General features: G+C 45.5%; 1 protein-coding gene across 5 annotated transcripts in view; it reads left to right on the forward strand.

Annotated features, from left to right (window-relative positions):
• Positions 1-7500, forward strand: part of prr5b (proline rich 5b (renal)) — a 72980-nt gene that overhangs the window by 20692 nt on the left and 44788 nt on the right. The window contains exon 1 of one of the 5 annotated variants that reach the window (XM_071331861.1): positions 5753-5893. The exons of the other annotated variants lie outside the window; for them this stretch is intronic. The gene's annotated coding sequence lies outside the window, so the exon portion shown is untranslated. Of the gene's footprint in view, positions 1-5752; positions 5894-7500 lie in introns of those variants that run through there. 5 annotated transcript variants of the gene reach the window in all.

The following is a 7500-nucleotide window of genomic DNA, read 5'->3' on the forward strand; positions in this document are numbered from 1 at the left end:
AACATTCTACAGTATGTTGTCTATAGACCCTGAAACATTCTACAGTATGTTGTCTATAGACCCTGAAACATTCTACAGTATGTTGTCTATAGACCCTGAAACATTCTACAGTATGTTGTCTATAGACCCTGAAACATTCTACAGTATGTTGTCTATAGACCCTGAAACATTCTACAGTATGTTGTCTATAGACCCTGAAACATTCTACAGTATGTTGTCTATAGACCCTGAAACATTCTACAGTATGTTGTCTATAGACCCTGAAACATTCTACAGTATGTTGTCTATAGACCCTGAAACATTCTACAGTATGTTGTCTATAGACCCTGAAACATTCTACAGTATGTTGTCTATAGACCCTGAAACATTCTACAGTATGTTGTCTATAGACCCTGAAACATTCTACAGTATGTTGTCTATAGACCCTGAAACATTCTACAGTATGTTGTCTATAGACCCTGAAACATTCTACAGTATGTTGTCTCTAGACCCTGAAACATTCTGCAGTATGTTGTCTATAGACCCTGAAACATTCTACAGTATGTTGTCTATAGACCCTGAAACATTCTACAGTATGTTGTCTATAGACCCTGAAACATTCTGCAGTATGTTGTCTATAGACCCTGAAACATTCTGCAGTATGTTGTCTATAGACCCTGAAACATTCTACAGTATGTTGTCTATAGACCCTGAAACATTCTACAGTATGTTGTCTATAGACCCTGAAACATTCTACAGTATGTTGTCTATAGACCCTGAAACATTCTGCAGTATGTTGTCTATAGACCCTGAAACATTCTACAGTATGTTGTCTATAGACCCTGAAACATTCTACAGTATGTTGTCTATAGACCCTGAAACATTCTACAGTATGTTGTCTATAGACCCTGAAACATTCTACAGTATGTTGTCTATAGACCCTGAAACATTCTACAGTATGTTGTCTATAGACCCTGAAACATTCTACAGTATGTTGTCTATAGACACTGAAACATTCTACAGTATGTTGTCTATAGACCCTGAAACATTCTACAGTATGTTGTCTATAGACCCTGAAACATTCTACAGTATGTTGTCTATAGACCCTGAAACATTCTACAGTATGTTGTCTATAGACCCTGAAACATTCTACAGTATGTTGTCTATAGACCCTGAAACATTCTACAGTATGTTGTCTATAGACCCTGAAACATTCTACAGTATGTTGTCTATAGACCCTGAAACATTCTACAGTATGTTGTCTATAGACCCTGAAACATTCTACAGTATGTTGTCTATAGACCCTGAAACATTCTGCAGTATGTTGTCTATAGACCCTGAAACATTCTACAGTATGTTGTCTATATACCCTGAAACATTATACAGTATGTTGTCTATAGACCCTGAAACATTATACAGTATGTTGTCTATAGACCCTGAAACATTCTACAGTATGTTGTCTATAGACCCTGAAACATTCTGCAGTATGTTGTCTATAGACCCTGAAACATTCTACAGTATGTTGTCTATAGACCCTGAAACATTCTGCAGTATGTTGTCTATAGACCCTGAAACATTCTACAGTATGTTGTCTATAGACCCTGAAACATTCTACAGTATGTTGTCTATAGACCCTGAAACATTCTACAGTATGTTGTCTATAGACCCTGAAACATTCTACAGTATGTTGTCTATAGACCCTGAAACATTCTACAGTATGTTGTCTATAGACCCTGAAACATTCTACAGTATGTTGTCTATAGACCCTGAAACATTCTACAGTATGTTGTCTATAGACCCTGAAACATTCTACAGTATGTTGTCTATAGACCCTGAAACATTCTACAGTATGTTGTCTATAGACCCTGAAACATTCTACAGTATATTGTCTATAGACCCTGAAACATTCTACAGTATGTTGTCTATAGACCCTGAAACATTCTACAGTATGTTGTCTATCTCTCTATCTATATCATTCTCTCTTTAAGCTGCAGTGTGGGTGTTAATAGAGGAGAGTAGTGAAATATGCTGCTGTGTAGGTAATGTATTGAGCTTGTGGCACAAACAAAACAAGACACACACACACATACACACACACTCTTCTCCTGAACACACAGGGAGAGTAAATATTCTTGTCACCTTTAAAACGTTCCCCCTTCGTCCGGCTGGGCTGAATAGACCCTTTGTATATCATTAGCTGGTACTCACTGGCCCTCACAGGGCTTAGTTTGGCTGGTGCAGTCTGGAGGAGAGAGGAGGAGGAGGAGGAGAGAGGGAAGAGGAGGGGAGAGGGAGGGGGAGAGGAGAGGAGGGGGGGAGGAGGAGGAGAAAGTAGAGGAAGAGAGGAGGAGTGTGAAACTTAACTCTGTCCTGTCTGGATGGCTGTAGTTTGTCTTCACCTCTGTCCTACATCAGTGCTGCATCATGGAGTGGGGATACTATGTACCAATCTATTTACTGGAGTAAGTGCTGTTTATAGTGACTATGTGTTCTAGTTGTTTCTGTTAGATGTACACAGTCTTGTGGTCTATTGATTGATGGGTTTATGACTGTAGGCTTTTGAGTGACTTTAAATCTCCGTGACACCAGTGTACACTACTGACCAGCTACTGAGTGACTGACTGTACACTACTGACCAGCTACTGAGTGACTGACTGTACACTACTGACCAACTACTGAGTGACTGACTGTACACTACTAACCAACTACTGAGTGACTGACTGTACACTACTAACCAACTACTGAGTGACTGACTGTAACACAAGTTGATACTCATAGTATGAGTATCAACTCTGTGAAGTCTTGCTTCTCCATTTGTGGTTGTAGTCATTGTTCCTGCCTGTCGGGGTGTGAAAGCACTCTGTCCCTCTTCCCTGACCAGACCAACTCCAGTGTGGGGGCTATGATTTGGTTCTGTCCGCTCTTATGAGAATGACATACAGTGAGGGAAAAAAGTATTTGATCCCCTGCTGATTTTGTACGTTTGCCCACTGACAAAGAAATTATCAGTCTATAATTTTAATGGTAGGTTTATTTGAACAGTGAGAGACAGAATAACAACAAAAATATCCAGAAAAATGCATGTCAAAAATGTTATAAATTGATTTGCATTTTAATGAGGGAAATAAGTATTTGACCCCTTCTCAATCAAAAAGATTTCTGGCTCCCAGGTGTCTTTCATACAGGTAACGAACGGAGATTAGGAGCACACTCTTAAAGGGAGTGCTCCTAATCTCAGTTTCTTACCTGTATAAAAGATACCTGTCCACAGAAGCAATCAATCAATCAGATTCCAAACTCTCCACCATGGCCAAGACCAAAGAGCTCTCCAAGGATGTCAGGGACAAGATTGTAGACCTACACAAGGCTGGAATGGGCTACAAGACCATCGCCAAGCAGCTTGGTGAGAAGGTGACAACAGTTTCTGTGATTATTCGCAAATGGAAGAAACACAAAATAACTGTCAATCTCCCTCAGCCTGGGGCTCCATGCAAGATCTCACCTCGTGGAGTTGCAATGATCATGAGAACGGTGAGGAATCAGCCCAGAACTACACAGGAGGATCTTGTCAATGATCTCAAGGCAGCTGGGACCATAGTCATCAAGAAAACAATTGATAACACACTATGCCGTGAAGGACTGAAATCCTGCAGCGCCCGCAAGGTCCCCCTGCTCAAGAAAGCACATATACATGCCCGTCTGAAGTTTGCCAATGAACATCTGAATGATTCAGAGGACAACTGGGTGAACGTGTTGTGGTCAGATGAGACCAACATGGAGTTCTTTGGCATCAACCCAACTTGCCGTGTTTGGAGGAGGAGGAATGCTGCCTATGACCCCAAGAAACCATCCCCACCGTCAAACATGGAGGTGGAAACATTATGCTTTGGGGGTGTTTTTCTGCTAAAGGGACAGGACAACTTCACCGCATCAAAGGGACGATGGACGGGGCCATGTACCGTCAAATCTTGGGTGAAAACCTCCTTCCCTCAGCCAGGGTATTGAAAATGGGTCGTGGATGGGTATTCCAGCATGACAATGACCCAAAACACACGGCCAAGGCAACAAAGGAGTGGCTCAAGAAGAAGCACATTAAGGTCCTGGAGTGGCCTAGCCAGTCTCCAGACCTTAATCCCATAGAAAATCTGTGGAGGGAGCTGAAGGTTCGAGTTGCCAAACGTCAGCCTCGAAACCTTAATGACTTGAAGAAGATCTGCAAAGAGGAGTGGGACAAAATCCCTCCTGAGATGTGTGCAAACCTGGTGGCCAACTACAAGAAACGTCTGACCTCTGTGATTGCCAACAAGGGTTTTGCCACCAAGTACTAAGTCATGTTTTGCAGAGGGGTCAAATACTTATTTCCCTCATTAAAATGCAAATCAATTCATAACATTTTTGACATGCGTTTTTCTGGATTTTTTTGTTGATATTCTGTCTCTCACTGTTCAAATAAACCTACCATTAAAATTATAGACTGATCATTTCTTTGTCAGTGGGCAAACGTACAAAATCAGCAGGGGATCAAATACTTTTTTCCCTCACTGTAGATACACACACACACACACACACACACACACAGTCTTGCGTAGTTAACCTTGTGGGGACATACAATTCAGTACCATTCAAAATCCTATTTTCCCTACCCTAACCCTAACCTTAAACCAAAAACCTAACCTTAACCCTAAACCTAACCCTAGCTGCTAACCCTAGCTGCTAACCCTAAACTAACCCTAAACCTGACCCTAGCTGCTAACCCTACCTGCTAAACCTAACCCTAAACCTGACCCTAGCTGCTAACCCTAAACCTAACCCTAGCTGCTAACCCTAAACCTAACCCTAGCTGCTAACCCTAAACCTAACCCTAGCTCCTGACCCTAGCTCCTGACCCTAGCTCCTAACCCTAGCTCCTGACCCTAGCTCCTGACCCTAGCTCCTAACCCTAGCTCCTGACCCTAGCTCCTGACCCTAGCTCCTGACCCTAGCTGCTAACCCTAAACCTAACCCTAGCTGCTAACCCTAAACCTAACCCTAGCTGCTAACCCTAAACCTAACCCTAGCTCCTGACCCTAGCTCCTAACCCTAGCTCCTGACCCTAGCTCCTGACCCTAGCTCCTGACCCTAGCTCCTGACCCTAGCTCCTGACCCTAGCTCCTGACCCTAGCTCCTAACCCTAGCTCCTGACCCTAGCTCCTGACCCTAGCTCCTAACCCTAGCTCCTGACCCTAGCTCCTGACCCTAGCTCCTGACCCTAGCTCCTGACCCTAGCTCCTGACCCTAGCTCCTGACCCTAGCTCCTGACCCTAGCTCCTAACCCTAAACCCCATAGAAATAGCATTTGATCTTGTGGGAACCAACAAAATGTACCCAGTTGGTCAAATTTTTGTTTGTTTACTATTCTTGTGAGGACTTCTGGTCACCACAAGTATAGTTACACACGCACGCACGCACGCACGCACGCACGCACGCACGCACGCAGTTGCGTGACTATCAGTTCCTCTCTGTGTATAAATACAAGAGTAGCAGAGACACCAGAGTAGCAGAGACACCAGAGCAGCAGAGACACCAGAGCAGCAGAGACACCAGAGCAGCAGAGACACCAGAGCAGCAGAGACACCAGAGCAGCAGAGACACCAGAGCAGCAGAGACACCAGAGTAGCAGAGACACCAGAGCAGCAGAGACACCAGAGCAGCAGAGACACCAGAGCAGCAGAGACACCAGAGCAGCAGAGACACCAGAGCAGCAGAGACACCAGAGCAGCAGACACACCAGAGCAGCAGAGACACCAGAGCAGCAGAGACACCAGAGCAGCAGAGACACCAGAGCAGCAGAGACACCAGAGCAGCAGACACACCAGAGCAGCAGAGACACCAGAGCAGCAGAGACACCAGAGCAGCAGAGACACCAGCAGTGGAGGTGATGCTGGTAAAATAAGTCCTTGACATTCACCTGAACTGACGGGAGACAACGGGGCTATGAGCTCTCTAACACAGAGGAACAGGGCAGTGAGAGGAGGACCTCTAACACAGAGGAACAGGGCAGTGAGAGGAGGACCTCTAACACAGAGGAACAGGGCAGTGAGAGGAGGACCTCTAACACAGAGGAACAGGGCAGTGAGAGGAGGACCTCTCTAACACAGAGGAACAGGGCAGTGAGAGGAGGACCTCTCTAACACAGAGGAACAGGGCAGTGAGAGGAGGACCTCTCTAACACAGAGGAACAGGGCAGTGAGAGGAGGACCTCTAACACAGAGGAACAGGGCAGTGAGAGGAGGACCTCTAACACAGAGGAACAGGGCAGTGAGAGGAGGACCTCTCTAACACAGAGGAACAGGGCAGTGAGAGGAGGAGACCTCTAACACAGAGGAACAGGGCAGTGAGAGGAGGACCTCTCTAACACAGAGGAACAGGGCAGTGAGAGGAGGAGACCTCTAACACAGAGGAACAGGGCAGTGAGAGGAGGACCTCTAACACAGAGGAACAGGGCAGTGAGAGGAGGAGACCTCTAACACAGAGGAACAGGGCAGTGAGAGGAGGACCTCTCTAACACAGAGGAACAGGGCAGTGAGAGGAGGAGACCTCTAACACAGAGGAACAGGGCAGTGAGAGGAGGACCTCTAACACAGAGGAACAGGGCAGTGAGAGGAGGAGACCTCTAACACAGAGGAACAGGGCAGTGAGAGGAGGAGACCTCTAACACAGAGGAACAGGACAGTGAGAGGAGGAGACCTCTAACACAGAGGAACAGGGCAGTGAGAGGAGGACCTCTCTAACACAGAGGAACAGGGCTTTGAGAGGAGGGGGAATAGACAAAGGTTAAGGAGAGTTTCCTGTCCCCTCTAGTTAGCTAATGTGTCTGTTATAGACAGCAGAGTGTGTGTGGTGGTGGGGGGGGGTGAAAGAGCTGATTTTCATTGGAAAGAGGAAGGCTCTGTGTGTGTGTGTGTGTGTGTGTGTGTGTGTGTGTGTGTGTGTGTGTGTGTGTACTTACTTTATGTGTATGGAGATTGAGAAAGAGAGAGGAACAGAAACAGAGAAGGGATATTCACTGCACAGCAGCAGGAGAGAGAAACAGAGAAGGGATATTCACTGCACTACAGCAGGAGAGAGTAACAGAGAAGGGATATTCACTGCACTACAGCAGGAGAGAGAAACAGAGAAGGGATATTCACTGCACAGCAACAGGAGAGAGTAACAGAGAAGGGATATTCACTGCACAGCAGCAGGAGAGAGTAACAGAGAAGGGATATTCACTGCACAGCAGCAGGAGAGAGTAACAGAGAAGGGATATTCACTGCACAGCAGCAGGAGAGAGAAACAGAGAAGGGATATTCACTGCACAGCAGCAGGAGAGAGAAACAGAGAAGGGATATTCACTGCACAGCAACAGGAGAGAGTAACAGAGAAGGGATATTCACTGCACAGCAGCAGGAGAGAGTAACAGAGAAGGGATATTCACTGCACTACAGCAGGAGAGAGAAACAGAGAAGGGATATTCACTGCACAGCAGCAGGATAGAGAAAC

Source organism: Salvelinus alpinus, chromosome 11 (genome assembly GCF_045679555.1).
Source record: "Salvelinus alpinus chromosome 11, SLU_Salpinus.1, whole genome shotgun sequence".
NCBI lineage: Eukaryota > Metazoa > Chordata > Actinopteri > Salmoniformes > Salmonidae > Salvelinus > Salvelinus alpinus.